Raw genomic sequence first — 15,569 nt, 5'->3', positions numbered from 1 at the left:
GCTGCTCATGCTGCCGTCAATAAAATCACCTGGGCATAATTCTCTACTCAATTCAGGAATTACCATATTCCTGCTGGACTCATGAAGATTAAAAGAAAGGAGTTTCTATCCCTCAAGCAAGGAAGTATGTCCGTGAGCGAATATAGGAACAAATTTATTCAGCTATCTCGATATGCTCCTAGGGATGTTGAGGATGATGAGAAGAAGTAGGAGCTCTTTCTGGATGGTTTGATTGGACCCCTACAATATCAACTAGTATCACACACATTTCCGTCCTTTCAACGATTACTTGACAAAGCTATTGCTGTGGAAAACAAGAGGTGTGAGTTTGGAGAGAAAAGAAGGGCTGCTAACCAAGGACAGCCTAGAAGTAGTTTCCGTCCTGGCTATACCACCACTCCATGTACACCAGCTCGTGGCAGTTCCGGGCAGCAAACTCAACAGGCACCAACTGCTCCTCCGCAAGCAAGCACCCTAGCAGGACACGTTGCTCCTAGCACAACCACCAACAGGGCATGCTTCAAGTGTGGACAACCGAGACACTATGCCAACTACTGTCCCAATAGGGCTGCCTACACTACACCAGCTCCAATGAAGCAAGGTCAGGCTTCGGCAGCAAAGAGTCAGCCCCTATCTGTCAACCGGGGACAAGCCCATCATGCAGAAGTAGAAGCTCAGCCGGGTGAACTCGAAATTCAAGAAGAAGTGCTAGTTGAAGATGAAGTAGTCGGTGAAGAAGTCAACGAGCAACAAGAGTAGAGCATAAATAGAAATAAACATAAATATATATATATATATATATATTTTACTATTGGTAAGATCTAAATATTTTTTAGCTAGTAGTTAGCATGTTACTATTTTAGGAATAATAATAAGGTCTATTCGACCATATGTTTTGTTAATAAATTATGCATCATGCCAAGATTTTTGTCCGTGCATGTGTTTTGAGGCAAAAAGAGATATACCCTTTCTCCTTTACAAATCTCGAGGACGAGATTTCTGTTAAGGGGGTAGGATTTGTAAAGCCCAAAATTGGAAATAATAATAATAATAGTAGTAGAATAAATAAACAAATATATTTATCATGGTAATTTGGGAATTGTTGAAACCTTTGGAAATTTCATTAGGATCCTTCCTTATTATATTCTATCAATAATATTGAAGTAGTGGAGCAATCAGTAAACAAACAAAGAAGGATGAATCTCTTGTTTATAATTTTGTGTGAGGCACTTTATCAAAACCATAACTTAAATTAGACTCCCAATTTTAAATAAGGACATAAAATGAGATAATGAGAAAGGGAATTTCAATGAAATCATTTATTCCTTACATAAATAAATAATAGGAAATAATAAATATTAATATTGTAAACAGTACAGATTATGTTCATATTAGGATTATTTTTTACACTTGAAAATTGGGAGTTCAAAACATGAGTTTGAAATTGAATGTGATTTGAAAAGAGAATAGAAAAGATAAAATAAAAAGAAAAACTGTTCTGCGCTTGGGCCAACATTCTACATTGTCTTGACCCATTTACTTCATCCCGTGCTAACCCACCTTCCTTCAATCGCTGCCGGGTGGGCCATAGCTGTCAGCCGACCAAGCCACCCTCGCCCGCGCGCGACCGACTAGCTCTGGTTGATCAGGGACCCACGTGTCAGTCTCAGTTCTCCCTCTTCAATCGCGCGTGCCCGTGCCACTTCCTGGTGGGACCGACCTATCAGTGCCACCCTTTTGCGTGGTCGGGCCTGGTGACTGCCGGTGGGGCCCACCTACCAGGTCTGTCTTCCTCGTGAACGACCGAAACAAACTCCACGCGATTGCTGCCAGGATTCGTGGTCTTCGCGCGAGGGAGGCCGAGTCTGTCGCGCAACGGCTACCGTGATCCGTGTGTTGCCTCGGGTTATTTATACTTCCTTGTAGCGCCCTGTTCACCCAACCAAGCCCTAGCGCCATCGCTGTAGAGAAATGGGATCCATCACCGTCGAATCGGGCATACGCTCTCGGTGGGGTCTCGACCTTGGTTGTGGGGGATTCGACTCGTTCCCTAGGAGTTGCTCGTAGTCTCGCCATACCCGATTGGATCACGGAGCACCCACGATTGCTCATCGCCATGAGACTTCGCTGCTACGCCGCATAGCGTCGTGGTCGGGCTTCCTGTGTCGTTGTTTGCTCACGGTAAGATCTCCTATTTGTTTGTTGCAACTTTAGCATAGTATAGCGCATGTCAATTTGGTAATTGGTGCACTGAGGTGCAAACCGGGCTTCCGCCGGCCATGGTCCGCCGTGGAAGGCGGGCGGCGCCGCTAGGCTCATGGCGATGGGTAGGTGTTCGGCGTGGGCCGTTGATCGGCGTGTCCACGGCTGAGATTAGGTCACGACGTAACCCTTCGCGCTGTCTGATTTGTGCCTTTAGATCTTGATCGTGTGGTTCAGAGCAGATCAAGCCTCATAAAATCTTGGTCGTTCATTTATAATCCAAGGGATCTCGTGCCGTACCGATTCGCGGTGATGTGCGATCTAATCTGGGCCCTCGGCTTTTGATCGGGTGGATGATGTTTAACTGTACCCCTTCGCTACAGCTATCTTACAAAAGAGCCCCTAACTTTATTGAGATTAAACCCGCCATCCTGCGCGGTGTTCACTGAGTCTGGGGAATCTTTCAAGCTAGCCCCTGGACTTTTGTTTATTCATGCGCCCAGTCCAAAAGCTTAGGAAATTCAGAAAAATCATTTAGGAAATGGTTTTTGTGTATAAAAATAATCCAGAACTTATTTAATTCATAGAAATTCCATTTTTACTCCTTTTTAACCCATTCTAGTTGCAATAATTTTGTATTAATATTGTATATCAACTAATAACACTGTTTAGCCATGAAACATGAATTGAAATTGTTCATTAGGATTAATCTATTCTAAGCACTAAATAATTTCGGAAATTCATAACTTAATAATCGTAGCTTCGAATTTAGTGGTTGTTGTTTTTACGATCTCGTTACGCAACGTAGAATACTATTACGCAGTTTATTCTTATGTTTGGTGTGATGTTAATTTTGCCTATACATGTTTGTTTGTATTGCTACGTTTAGCAGTGAGTACATATGTCATCTGAAGAGCAAGTTGGTACCTGGAATCTCAAGTCTCAGGCAAGTTGTGCCCTTGATCACTTCTTTCTACCCAGACATGTTCTGATTAATCATAATGATCTGCACAGGTTAAATTTGATGGGACCCAATAGTTTACCTTTGTTTGACTATCTTTATGCCTTGTTTACCACTGAACTTTTTGGATAGTACTTGCTAGTTCTTTATGTGGATTTGGGCAATTAGATACATATTATTCATACTTTTGTTATCAGTTGTTATTTACTTTTCATGATAAGATCATTATGTTAATTGGAACATGGAACGACCACCCGAGAAAACAGTGCTACCACAAGGGTAGTATGGGATGCCCTTGGCTGATTAACTAGGAAAGCTAGTGGATGACTACCTTACCCGAAAGGGGCAAGGGCAGTAGGGGAGTGGTCAGTGCAGGGAGGTCCTTGGGTTGATTTTGCTGCGATGGCGGTCAGGCGAGGGATCCCTGCATTGGAGCTTCCTATAAACTGTAGCAAGTTTTCTGAAGCTAGTGGAACTTTTTAAAGGCCTCGTAGTGTTACCCTGCCTCGCTTCCTTGGTAGAGGTGTATGGGGCCCGTACAACCCCGTGGCAGATGGGTAACATGACTTGTGGGTAAAGATGCGCAACCTTTGTAGAGTGTAAAACTAGTATACTAGCCGTGCTCACGGTCTTGAGCAGCTCGGATCCTCACATGATTAATTTATGGAACTAAATTCAATTTGTCATATGCATTGCATCGCGGGTGTTGTTATTATTTTGTTCTACTACTTAATTGGGTTGGTATTTACTGATACTTAGTAATTGCTAATAAAATTTGACCAACTTTAAAAGCAATGCTCAGCTCTAACCATCCTCTTTGGTAAGCCTTACACTTCACATGAGCTCCCACCTTTAGCGAGTTCATGCACATTATTCCCCACAACTTGTTGAGCTATGAATGTATGTGAGACACACCCCCACAGGTCAAGAACAGGTACCACAGGATGAGGCGCATGGAGGATGTTGTGACGAGTTCGTGAGAGGTCTAGGTCGTCGTTTCCCAGTCAACTTTGGGTTGCTGGACCGTTGACTTCATGTGATGTAATTATTTATTTATTTTGTATAGAACTCCTATTATATAATAAAGATGTGACATTCGATCATGTGCCATGATTCATCATATGTGTGAGACTTGGTCCTAGCACACCTGGTGATTATTTCACGCCCGGGTTTTGGACCCCTAAAACCCGAGTGTGACATCGCCAATGTTGGTCCTTGTCCTCAGATGCTATACACTAGGAACAAAGCAACACAATTGTTATTGATTAGGGACCTTCGTCCTTCGAAGCATTATTTCCCTTAGTATATAATGATCTCTAGACGAAGGTCACGAAGCACATACCTTCGTCATTTTAGTGAGAAAAGACATGAATACAGGCGTACGAAACACAAAAAGAATATAAACAATTATTCCAAATCATTATATTATTCATCTCTTTATTTCATAAACATGGATAAATCTTAATAGTAATTATATTACATTTGTACCTTCGGCTTGACAGAAGGTAAAAGAGCGGAAATGATGCAGGAGTGATTACAAGTCAGCGTGAACAGTACGGTGTTACTGTTCATCTATTTATAGGCATAGGACGCAGCCTAGGCAAAATTACATTCATGTCCCTGATATTTACTGTTAGCCAAAAGGCAAGCTGTCGAGGACTAAGCAGTCTTTTCCCCTTTAGGTCGGTTTCATCCTCCACCACCATCCTTGTGCTAAGCCGAAGCTTCTCCAGCCACAGCTTCGGAGCTGGTTCATCCTTCTTCCAGATCGCGCCTTTCATACCATGCACACCTTTATCCCGAAGCCAAAGCTTCCTGTGACAGTATACTATACTGGAAAATATGTTAGTTGTGTATTTGAGGACCTTCGGAAGAGGAAGGTGAAAGGGAAATGTGCCCTTGGGCCATTTCCATAGTGTTTTGGTGATTAAGTGCCCAACACATATTCTCTAAGTGTTAAATTGTGCCAAAGATTGAAGAAGTACAAATCATGTAACAAGGTATGTTTCTAGACTTAGTATATTTGTTTGAGCACTAATGAAGTTATCTAAGTGCTAGAAACAGGAAAAGAAAAGATTGGAAAAGAGTGCCTATGTACAGCCAAGACTCAGCTCGGCTTGGCACACCGGACTGTTCGGTGGTGCACCGGAAAGTGTCCGGTGCGCCAGGCTGGACTTCGGTGAACAGGCCACTCTCGGGAATATTTGGTGGTGTATGGCTATAATTCACCGGACTGTCTGGTGGTGTACCGGACTGTCCGGTGAGCCAACGTTCGCCAGAGCAACGGTGGGCCGCGCAATCTGCGGGCGACGCGTGGCCCGCGCCAACGGTCGGCAAGGGGCACCAGACTGTTCGGTGTGCACCGGACAGTGTCCGGTGCGCCAACCAGCCCGGAGTTGCAACAGTCGACTGCGCCAGAAAAGGAAACAGATCCGCACCGGACCGTCTACAGTGGATGTCCGGTGGTGCACCGGACTGTCCGGTGCGCCACCCAACAGAAGGCAAGGATATCCTTCCTTGTTGGCTTCCAACGGCTTCTAGCTTCCTTGGGGCTATAAAAGGGACCCCTAGGCGCATGGAGGAGTCACCCAAGCTTACAAGAAAGATCCTAAGACTCCAAGACTCCATTCTCACGCATTTGATTCTTTGAGATAGTGACTTGAGCTCCATTTGAGTTGAGAACTCCTTGTGTTGTGTTTTGAGCTTGAGTTGTGACTTGTGTGCGTGATTGTGCTCTCGCTTTGAGTCTTGTGTGTGTTGCTCTCCCCTCCCTTACTTCTGTGCTTCTTTGTGATCATCAATTGTAAGGGCGAGAGGCTCCAAGTTGTGGAGATTCCTCGCAAACGAGAGAAAGTCTAAGAAAGAAGAACATTGTGGTATTCAAGTTGATCATTAGATCACTTGAAAGGGGTTGAGTGCAACCCTCGTCCATTGGGACGCCACAACGTGGAAGTAGGCAAGTGTTACTTGGCCGAACCACGGGATAAACTCACGTGTCTCTTGTGATTGCTTTTCTGTGATTATTTGTGTGTTCGCAAGAGCTCACTACTTAGTCGTACTAACATCTCTATAACCTAGTTTTGTGTCTATTAGTTGTTGATTTTTACAGGATCACCTATTCACCCCCCCTCTAGGTGCTCTCAATTGGTATCAGAGCCGTTCTCTTCACATAAGGGATTAATCGCCCGAAGAGATGGATCCTAAGGGAAAGGGGATGGTGGTCAACGACAAGGAGAAGGAGTCCTTCCTCAACGAGCCTAGAGATGACAAGCCTACTGACTCTGGCTCGAGTCACAAGAAAAAGGACGGGAAGCAGAAGAGGTGCATCAAGAAGATCGTCTACTACGACAGCGACAAATCTTCTTCTTCACCAAGAGACGACGACGAGAAAAAGAAACTGGTTAATTCAAATTATTCATTTGATTATTCTCGTATTCCTTTTAACTCCTGTTGGGGGTATGCTTCGTAGCCGAAGATCCTAAAAAGAACACCTTCGAAAGGTCTTCTCAGAAGCAAGCGCCGAAGCTATTATCTGTACAGCTTCGGCACAAAGACAAATCTCAAGATGAAGGGTCGAACCGACTTAAAGATGAATTGACATAAAGACCCATGATGTTTTGTGTCATTATTGTAGTTGATTGTAAAGGACATAAATGTAATTTTGCGCAAGTTGCATCCTGTGCCTATAAATAGGTGAATAGTATCCCGGTACTGTTCACGTGATCCGGTAATCACGGATACATCACGCTTGTACTTTTGCTTTCATTCAAGCCGAAGGTACACTTGTAATTTAATGTCATTTCTATTTTTCCGTGTTAATAAAATAGAAATGATTTAATAATAATATATAAATGTTTGTGTTATCTTTTGTATTTCATATGTTCCCCATTAACACTATCATATATCATGATAATGAAGGTATGTCTTTCATGACCTTCGTCCGAAGATCGTTATATCCCAAGGGAAATAATGTTTCGAAGGACGAAGGGCATTAACCATTTAACCTTCTTTTGTGTTGCCTTGTTCTTGATTCATAGTATTTGAGAACAAGTCCCCAACATTGGCGCCCACCTCCGGTGAACTCACATCCACTTGCTGAGCTGATGGCTTCGTTCAAAGCTGGAGTTGCTTCGGCTCCGAAGCTTGTGCTCCCGATAACAGGCGGTTCATGCTCAGAGCCGGCTAACAAGAAACAGAAGAAGGAGGCACAGAGAAGAGTACAACATGTAGGGGTACAAGGACCCTTCATCAAGTCAAGATGGTCTCACATCCCAATTACCTTCTCTCAAGAGGATCTTCAGCTCAAGGATTACCCACACAATGATGCTATGGTTATCTCTTGTGTGATCAAAGGATTTCTGGTCCACAATGTTTTGGTTGATACAGGCAGTGCAGCGGATATTATATTTGCTAAGGCCTTCAGACAGATGCAAGAGCCCGAAGACAAGATCCATGATGCCACACATCCCCTTTGTGGCTTCGGAGGAAGGCAGATTGTAGCACTTGGCAAGATCACAATGCCAGTAACCTTCGAATTTATCAACAACACAAGGACTGAACAAGTTGTGTTTGATATTGTTGACATGGAATACCCTTACAATGCAATCATTGGTCGTGGTACTCTCAATGCTTTTGAAGCAATTCTTCATCCAGCATATCTTTGCATGAAAATCCCATTCCTTCCTAATGTGTGCCACGCCCTTCGCCTTCCTAGAGTTCTTCTTTTTCTCCTTCTTCTATTTCTTCTCTTGTGCCTGGTCATCATCATTATTGGGACATTGTGCAATAAAATGACCAGACTTACCGCACTTGAAGCAGGAGCGCTTTCCCCATGTTTTGTTCTTGAAGGGGTACTCCTTACGTCCCTTCAAGACAGTCTTGAATCGCTTGATGATGAGTGACATCTCATCCTCGTTGAGTCTGGCAGCCTCCACTTGTGCTACCTTGCTAGGTAGACCTCCTTGTTGCTGGTTGCTTTGAGAGCAACAGGCTGTGGCTCGTTTAGAGGAAGCGGTCCGTTTAATGCGTCGTCCACATACCTCGCTTTCTTTACCATCATGCCCCCGCTCACGAATTTTCTAAGGATTTCCTCGGGCGTCATCTTGGTGTACATGGGGTAATCACGAATAAGATTTACAAGATGGGGGTCAATGACTGTAAATGACCTGAGCATGAGTTGGACGATGTCATGATCCGTCCATCTTGTACTCCCGTAGCTTCGGATTTTATTGACAAGAGTCTTGAGCCTATTGTAGGTCTGTGTTGGCTCTTCTCCCCTTATCATCGTGAACCTCCCCATCTCTCCTTCCACTAGTTCCATCTTGGTAATCATGGTGGCGTCATTACCCTCATGAGATATCTTGAGGGTATCCCAGATTTGCTTAGCATTGTCCAAGCCACTTACTTTGTTATATTCATCCCTGCAAAGAGATGCTAGCAAAACAGTAGTAGCTTGGACATTTTTATGTATTTGTTCATTAATAAATACAGGGTTATCAGTACTATCAAAATGCATTCTGTTTTCTACAATTTCCCAAATGCTAGGATGGAGGGAAAATAAGTGACTACGCATTTTGTGACTCCAAAATGAGTAGTCCTCTCCATCGAAGTGTGGGGGTTTTCCAAGTGGAATAGAGAGTAAATGAGCATTTTAATTGTAAGGAATGCAGAAATAATCAAAGGAGTAGTTTTGATTAATCGTTTTCTTTTTGGACGAGAAGTCGTCGTCATCCCTTGGTGAAGAAGAGGAGGCGTCGCTGTCGTAGTAGATGATCTTCTTAATACGCCTCTTCTTCTTCCCATCTCTCTTCTCGTGACTCGAGCCTGAGTCAGTGGCCTTGTCGTCTCTTGGCTCATTGAAGAGGGACTCCTCCTTGTCGTTGATCACCATCCCCTTTCCCTTAGGATCGATCTCTTCGGGCGATTAGTCCCTTTAATGAAAAGAACGACTCTGATACCAATTGAGAGTACCTAGAGGGGGGTGAATAGGTGATCCTGTAAAATCAAATACAAAATAGACAAAACTTGGTTATGAAATGTTAGTGTGATTAAAACCAAGTTGCTAAAGTGAGAACTCTAGAAGAAAAATCAATCACAATGAAGAGGGACACGAGACACAATGATTTTTATCCCGTGGTTCGGCCAATGCCTACTCCACGTTGTGGTAACCTTTTTCGGTCAAGGATTGCACTCAATCCCTCTCAAATGATCTAATGATCAACTTTGAGTACCACGGTGTTCTTCCTTAGCAGTATTTTCCCGTTTGCGAGGAATCTCCACAAGTTGGAGCCTCTCGCCCTTACAATGTTGATCACAATAAAAGCACAAGAGTAAGGGAGGGAAAGCAACACACAAGACTATAATCGCAGCAAACACACGCACACAAGCCAAGATGTGAGCACAAAACACGGCGCAGGGAGTTTACAAATCAAACGGTGCTCAAATCTCTAACACGATGATCCGAGTGCGTGGTGGCGAAGTCTAGGCGTCTTAGAATGTTCAAGGGATGCTTAGTTGTCTGTTCCATGCGCCTAGGGGTCCCTTTTATAGCCCTAAGGCAGCTAGGAGCCATTAGAGATCCATTTGGAAGGCAATTCTTGCCTTCTGTCGGGTGGCGCACTAAACAGTCCGGTGCACCACCGGACATGAACAGTCCATGTCCGGTGCGCGATCTCCTTCCTTTTCTGGCGAAGCCGACCGTTGCGCCCTCGGTCCTCTTGGTGCACCGGACACTGTTCGGTGCACACAGGACAGTCCGGTGCGACCAAGTGACCGTTGGCTTAGGCCACGCGTCACCCGCTGATTGCGCTGCCGACCGTTGGCCGCGGGCACAGTTGGCTCACCGGACAGTTTGGTGCACACTAGACAGTCCGGTGATTTATAGCCGCAGCGCCCTCGGCGAATTCCCGAGAGCGACGAGTTCGTCGCCGAGCCAGCCTGGGCACCGGACACTGTCCGGTGCACCACAGCTGGTGCATCTCTGGCTGCTTTTAGCCAGACTTCTCCAATCCAATCTCAGTTGAATTAACAAGGTTCCTAGCACCTAGATAAATATGTTAGTATCCAAAAATAATTTACTAAGGCCGGGGACATACCTTGATTCTTTGATTTGCATATTTCAACCACTTAGCACTTATGAACCAAAGTAATTTGTGTTGGTCATCTGATCACCAAAACATTTATAGAAATGGCCCAAAGGCACATTTCCCTTTCACTACGGTTACGTTGGAAAAAGAAACGCTGAAATCGGAACTATTTTGACAAGATATAGCTTTCAGAAGATTGGTGTGACTAAACATGAAAAACTATATTTTAAGTTGATTTTAATTAATATAAATCATGTGGGAGAGATATTTCAAGGAAATATCTAATAACCTTAATCTGAATTATAATTTAATTAGAAATCACATTTTAAAACTAGACAAGTTATAATTATAGAATGTTACATAGTATTTGTAACATATAAATAATTAATTTAGAAAAGACGCAACATGTGAGAACTACTAACATAAAATGTATTAAATCAAAACATTTGAGTTGGTATTAATCACATTAACATATATTTATGAAAGCGCAAGTTAAAACTATAAATTAGCTTTAATTAGAAGCTACTTTAATAACCATTAGATAATTAATTAATTAATTAATTAAAACATGTGCCATGAAAAAATAATGTTATTAACGCGCGTGTGACATTGTTACTAAATTAATGTAACGTAAATGGTACAAAACGGATTTATAACACAAATATAATGTGCATTTAATAAATATCAGATTTAATATGACGTGGCACATTTTTTATTTGTGGGGAAAAAACCACATGGATAGTCGCATGGACACAACAACAGAACATCGAAGAGGTGGGATCTTGGTGTAAGCACACCCATCTACAACCTCTCAGCGCATGCACACATGACACAGGAGGCAGCGCATGCACACATGACACAGGAGGCATCCTGGCTTGACCGTGCTGGGGGCTGGCCGCCTAGCCGTCCGGCTGGACCTGGTCGCCCCGACGTCGCCGGCTAGCTGCATCGGCCATGGCGCTCACGTCGAGCGCACCAGAGGAGGGCACGCGCGAGTGGGCCAGGGGACGCACAACCAGAGCAGTAGGGCCTGCTCGACCATGGTTGGCAATGGCTAGCGCGCGCAGTCGCGAGGGCGATTGGTTGTAGGCTCATCACGCGGGGCCTAGGGAGGGCGCGCGTAGGGGACTCGCGCGTGAGGGGGTGTTGGGAGGGGCTGTGTTAACACACCTCTCAACTCATACACAAAATAGCTCAGTTCAATGGTAACCTGATTACACAACCTTAGGGAAGGGAGGTTTGTAGCAAGCTATGGACTATATGGAGAAGTAGAGCACTGGAGCTGGAAGGGATGCGAGATCTAGCTCTACAGATGGAGATTTGGAGAGGAAGAAGCACAAACACCCCGAGCAGTGGAGATGGATATGTGTTTCTGAATAAGCCTTCGATGTCCTCGGCCTTCAATTTACTGCTCCTTATAGTTCTCATCTCCGCTAGTTGGGCCAGCGTGAACCAAAAGGGTTGGGTTCCTAACATTCCCCCTCCTTAAGCTTCGGCTTGCCCACAACCGATGTAGAACCTTTGAAGCACCAGGATTCCAAGGGAAAGTGGTGAACTTGTTCTTGATTACATCGTGACTCGCTAAAGGATCTGGTACAATTTTCCGGTGATATAGAGCTTCACATTGCTGCTGGTGTACCGTTTCTTGATCTAGAGGCTGCCATGGAAGCTGCTTGAATAGGTCATAATACCAATCTGCAGTAATTATACCACTGATGGTGAAAGAAAGCCATGGCATAGTCCAGAGAATAACAACGGTCTTTCCAATTTGAGTGGTTGCAGGGCCACGCGACCATCGCTTCATAGTCATCATAGACGAAATAGGGGTCGCACCACATCGACACTTATTCACCGGATTCTTAAGATTTGTCAATGTAGCCATGTACCCGTTCAATCCAGCAGCTATGATGTGGTAGCACACATGCCCCAAAACATAGGCATAATCGCAATCAAACTTTGAAGGCAGTGCTCCCCTAGCTTGGTACCCAAAGAAGTGACAAATTGCATCGAACTTCTTTACTTTGTAAGTGCCCTCCTTCAAACGTGTGTTCATCTCAGTCTCAACTAACTAGGCTAGAAGCTTTTCGATCTCAATTGGGGAAAGTTGATCTGAATCATCAGGGACAGAATGTAGTAGCAGCTGCTTCCTGATAAAAGGGGGCAAAAACTCAAAGAGTGCAGATGTCCAAAGTGAAAGTTGAGAAGAAATATGCTCAATAGAAACACCTTTGCCATGGAAGCCATGGATTTCCTGAAGCAGAGCATATAGTTCATGAATACTCTCCACAAGGCCCTTAAGAATAAGAATAACCCCATGGTTCTTGTCTTTTTCAGCCCTTGACAGAACTGCATCACAAATCTGCTTCGTAATATAAAAATTGTAAGTTTGGAAGCGGCCACATCCTCTCCTAGGACAACCATGTTTGGAAGTGAGTGAAGAGCACATTCTAATGCCACATGAGAAGCCTTACGTCTCATCAGGCGAATAAAGTAGTAATACTTCTCAGCAGATAGAGCATCAATGCATACATTGCTGACAAGTTGTGCATTCACCTTGCACATGGTGTCAAAGCCAACGGTTGTCGCAACAAACTGGTTCTTAAGGTCCTCATTCAAGGTTACAAGAACACCTACAACCATTGTTGCACACTTTGCCACAGTAAAAGTCTCGGCAAGTTGAGCAGCATCAGTGTTGGAAGTGACACCTCCAATGATAACCCGAGCATCCAACTTCAAAAGTTGTCAACTAGCCATCGCAACATTGACCTGCTCTGTCATCCTAATCTCATTCTTTGTTTGACCAAGCATGTCATATCCACCTTCATTTTTATATGAAGCAATAAGTTTATCAATGATCCTCAAGGTTCTCTGCGCTAGCAGACCATCTGATCCACCAAGAAAACCAATGAGTTTAATATTCTGGCTGTGGGCATTGGTAGGCTCATAGAGTCCCAAAACGACATTGCGACCTCTTGGGGATTGCCTACCACAGAAGGCAATACCAACTCTTACCGCCTCATGTTTAGATATGACCATAGAACCAGGGACAACAGTCGTCTTCCTCATAAAATGAGCAATAGGGTACCTGAAAGTCGCATAGAGGGGGGGTGAATAGGCAAATCTAAAATTTATAAAGTTTAAGCACAACTACAAGTCGGGGTTAGCGTTAGAAATATAAACGAGTCCGAAAGAGAGGGCGAAGACAAATCACAAGCGAATAAGAACGGATGACATGGTGATTTGTTTTACCGAGGTTCGGTTCTTGCAAACCTACTCCCCGTTGAGGTGGTCACAAAGACCGGGTCTCTTTCAACCCTTTCCCTCTCTCAAACGGTCACTTAGACCGAGTGAGCTTCTCTTCTCAATCAAACGGGACACTAAGGGTGTGTTTGGTTTGACTTTTAGCTTTGGCTTTTCCCCCCTAAAAGCCAAAAGCCAACCAAAGGGCTGGATCCAGGAAGCAGCTTTTTCTAAAAGCCGACTTTCTCGTAGTGCAAATCTGAAAGCACCCCTGAACCTGCTTTTAGTGGCTTTTCGGATGGAACTATGAAAACATATATCGAAGAATTTTTAACGACTTTTAGTGGTTTCCACCAAACGGTTTTTAGCTTTTTAACAGCTCACAGCCTACAACAGCTTTTTCCACAGCTCACAGTCCACAACAACTTTTTTCACAGCCACAGCCCAACCAAACAGACCCTAAGTCCCCACAAGGACCACCACATAATTGGTGTCTCTTGCTTTGATTACAATGATCTTGGGAACAAGAAAGGAGGAAGAAGAAAAGAAATCCAAGCGCAAGAGCTCAAATGAACACAAATGTCTCTCTCTCTAGTCACTAATTTGTTTGGAGTGATTCCGGACTTGGGAGAGAATTTGATCTCTTTGATTGTGTCTTTGAATGAAGTCTAGAGCTCTTGTATGAGGTTTGATGGCTGAAAACTTGGATACCTTGAAGTGTGGTGGTTGGGGGGTATTTATAGCCCCAACCACCAAAATGACCGTTGGTGGAGGCTGCTGTCGTATGGCACACCGGACACTGTTCGGTGCGCCAGCCACGTCACCAGGCCGTTGGGTTCTGACCATTGGAGCTCTGACAAGTGGGGCCATCGGACAGTCCGGTGGTGCACCGGACAGTCACTGTTCACTGTCCGGTGCGCCTTCTGGCGCCTGCTCTGACTTCTGCGCGCGCAGTCGACACTGTTCACTGTTTATTGTACCGTTGCAGACGACCGTTGGCGCGAGTAGCCGTTGCTCCGCTTGGTGCACCGGACAGTCTGGTGCTACACCGGACAGTCCGGTGAATTATAGCGGAGCGGCCTCCCGAATTTCTGAAGGTGGCAAGTTTGGAGTGGAACTCCCTGGTGCACCGGACACTGTCCGGTGGCACAACGGACTGTCCGGTGCGCTAGACTAGGGCTGCCTTCGTTTGCTTTGCTCCAATCTTTTCGAACCCTTTCTTTGAACTTTGTATTGGTTTATTGTGAACCTTTGGCACCTGTAGAACTCATAATCTAGAGCAAACTAGTTAGTCCAATTGTTTGTGTTGGGCAATTCAACCACCAAAATCATTTAGGAAAAGGTGTAAGCCTATTTCCATTTCAATCTCCCCCCTTTTTGGTGATTGATGCCAACACAAACCAAAGCAAATGAATAAGTGCAGAATTGAACTAGTTTGCATAATGTAAGTGCAAAGGTTACTCGGAATTAAACCAATATACATTTCATATGATATGCATGGATGCTTTCTTCATATTTAACATTTTGGACCACGCTTGCACCACTTATTTTGTTTTTGCAAACTCTTTTGGAAATTCTTTTTAAAGTCTTTTGCAAAATAGTCAAAGGTAAATGAATAAGATTTTGAGAAGCATTTTCAAGATTTGAAATTTTATCCCCCTGTTTTAAATGCTTTTCCTTTGACTAAACAAAACTCCCCCTTAATGAAATTCTCCTCTTAGTGTTCAAGAGGGTTTTAGATATTAATTTTGAAAGGGGTTATACCAATTTGCAAATTCTATCAACAATAAGATAACATTTGAAAAACCTTCTTTTAATACAAAGTTGAAAGACTACATTTTTGAAATTGGTGGTGGTGCGGTCCTTTTGCTTTGGGCTAATACTTTCTCCCCCTTTGGCATGAATCGCCAAAAATGGATACTTGTTAGTGAAATATAAGCTCTTTTTCAAACTTTCTCCCCCTTTGGTAAATAATATAGGAGTGAAGATTATACCAAATTGGAGAGCGGTGCGGAGTGACGGCGAAGGATGAATAATTCGATGGAGTGGAGTGGAAGCCTTTTCTTCACCGAAGACTCCAA

General features: G+C 44.0%; 1 pseudogene; it reads right to left on the bottom strand.

Moving 5' to 3' along the window:
* Window positions 1–364: 364 nt before the first annotated feature.
* The window catches only part of LOC103637275 (pyrophosphate--fructose 6-phosphate 1-phosphotransferase subunit alpha-like), a 33,975-nt pseudogene continuing 18,770 nt past the window's right edge, over window positions 365–15,569 (bottom strand).

This window comes from Zea mays, chromosome 8 (genome assembly GCF_902167145.1).
Source record: "Zea mays cultivar B73 chromosome 8, Zm-B73-REFERENCE-NAM-5.0, whole genome shotgun sequence".
NCBI lineage: Eukaryota > Viridiplantae > Streptophyta > Magnoliopsida > Poales > Poaceae > Zea > Zea mays.
Note: the sequence above shows the minus strand (reverse complement) of the source record. Positions and strands in the feature narration are given on the sequence as shown.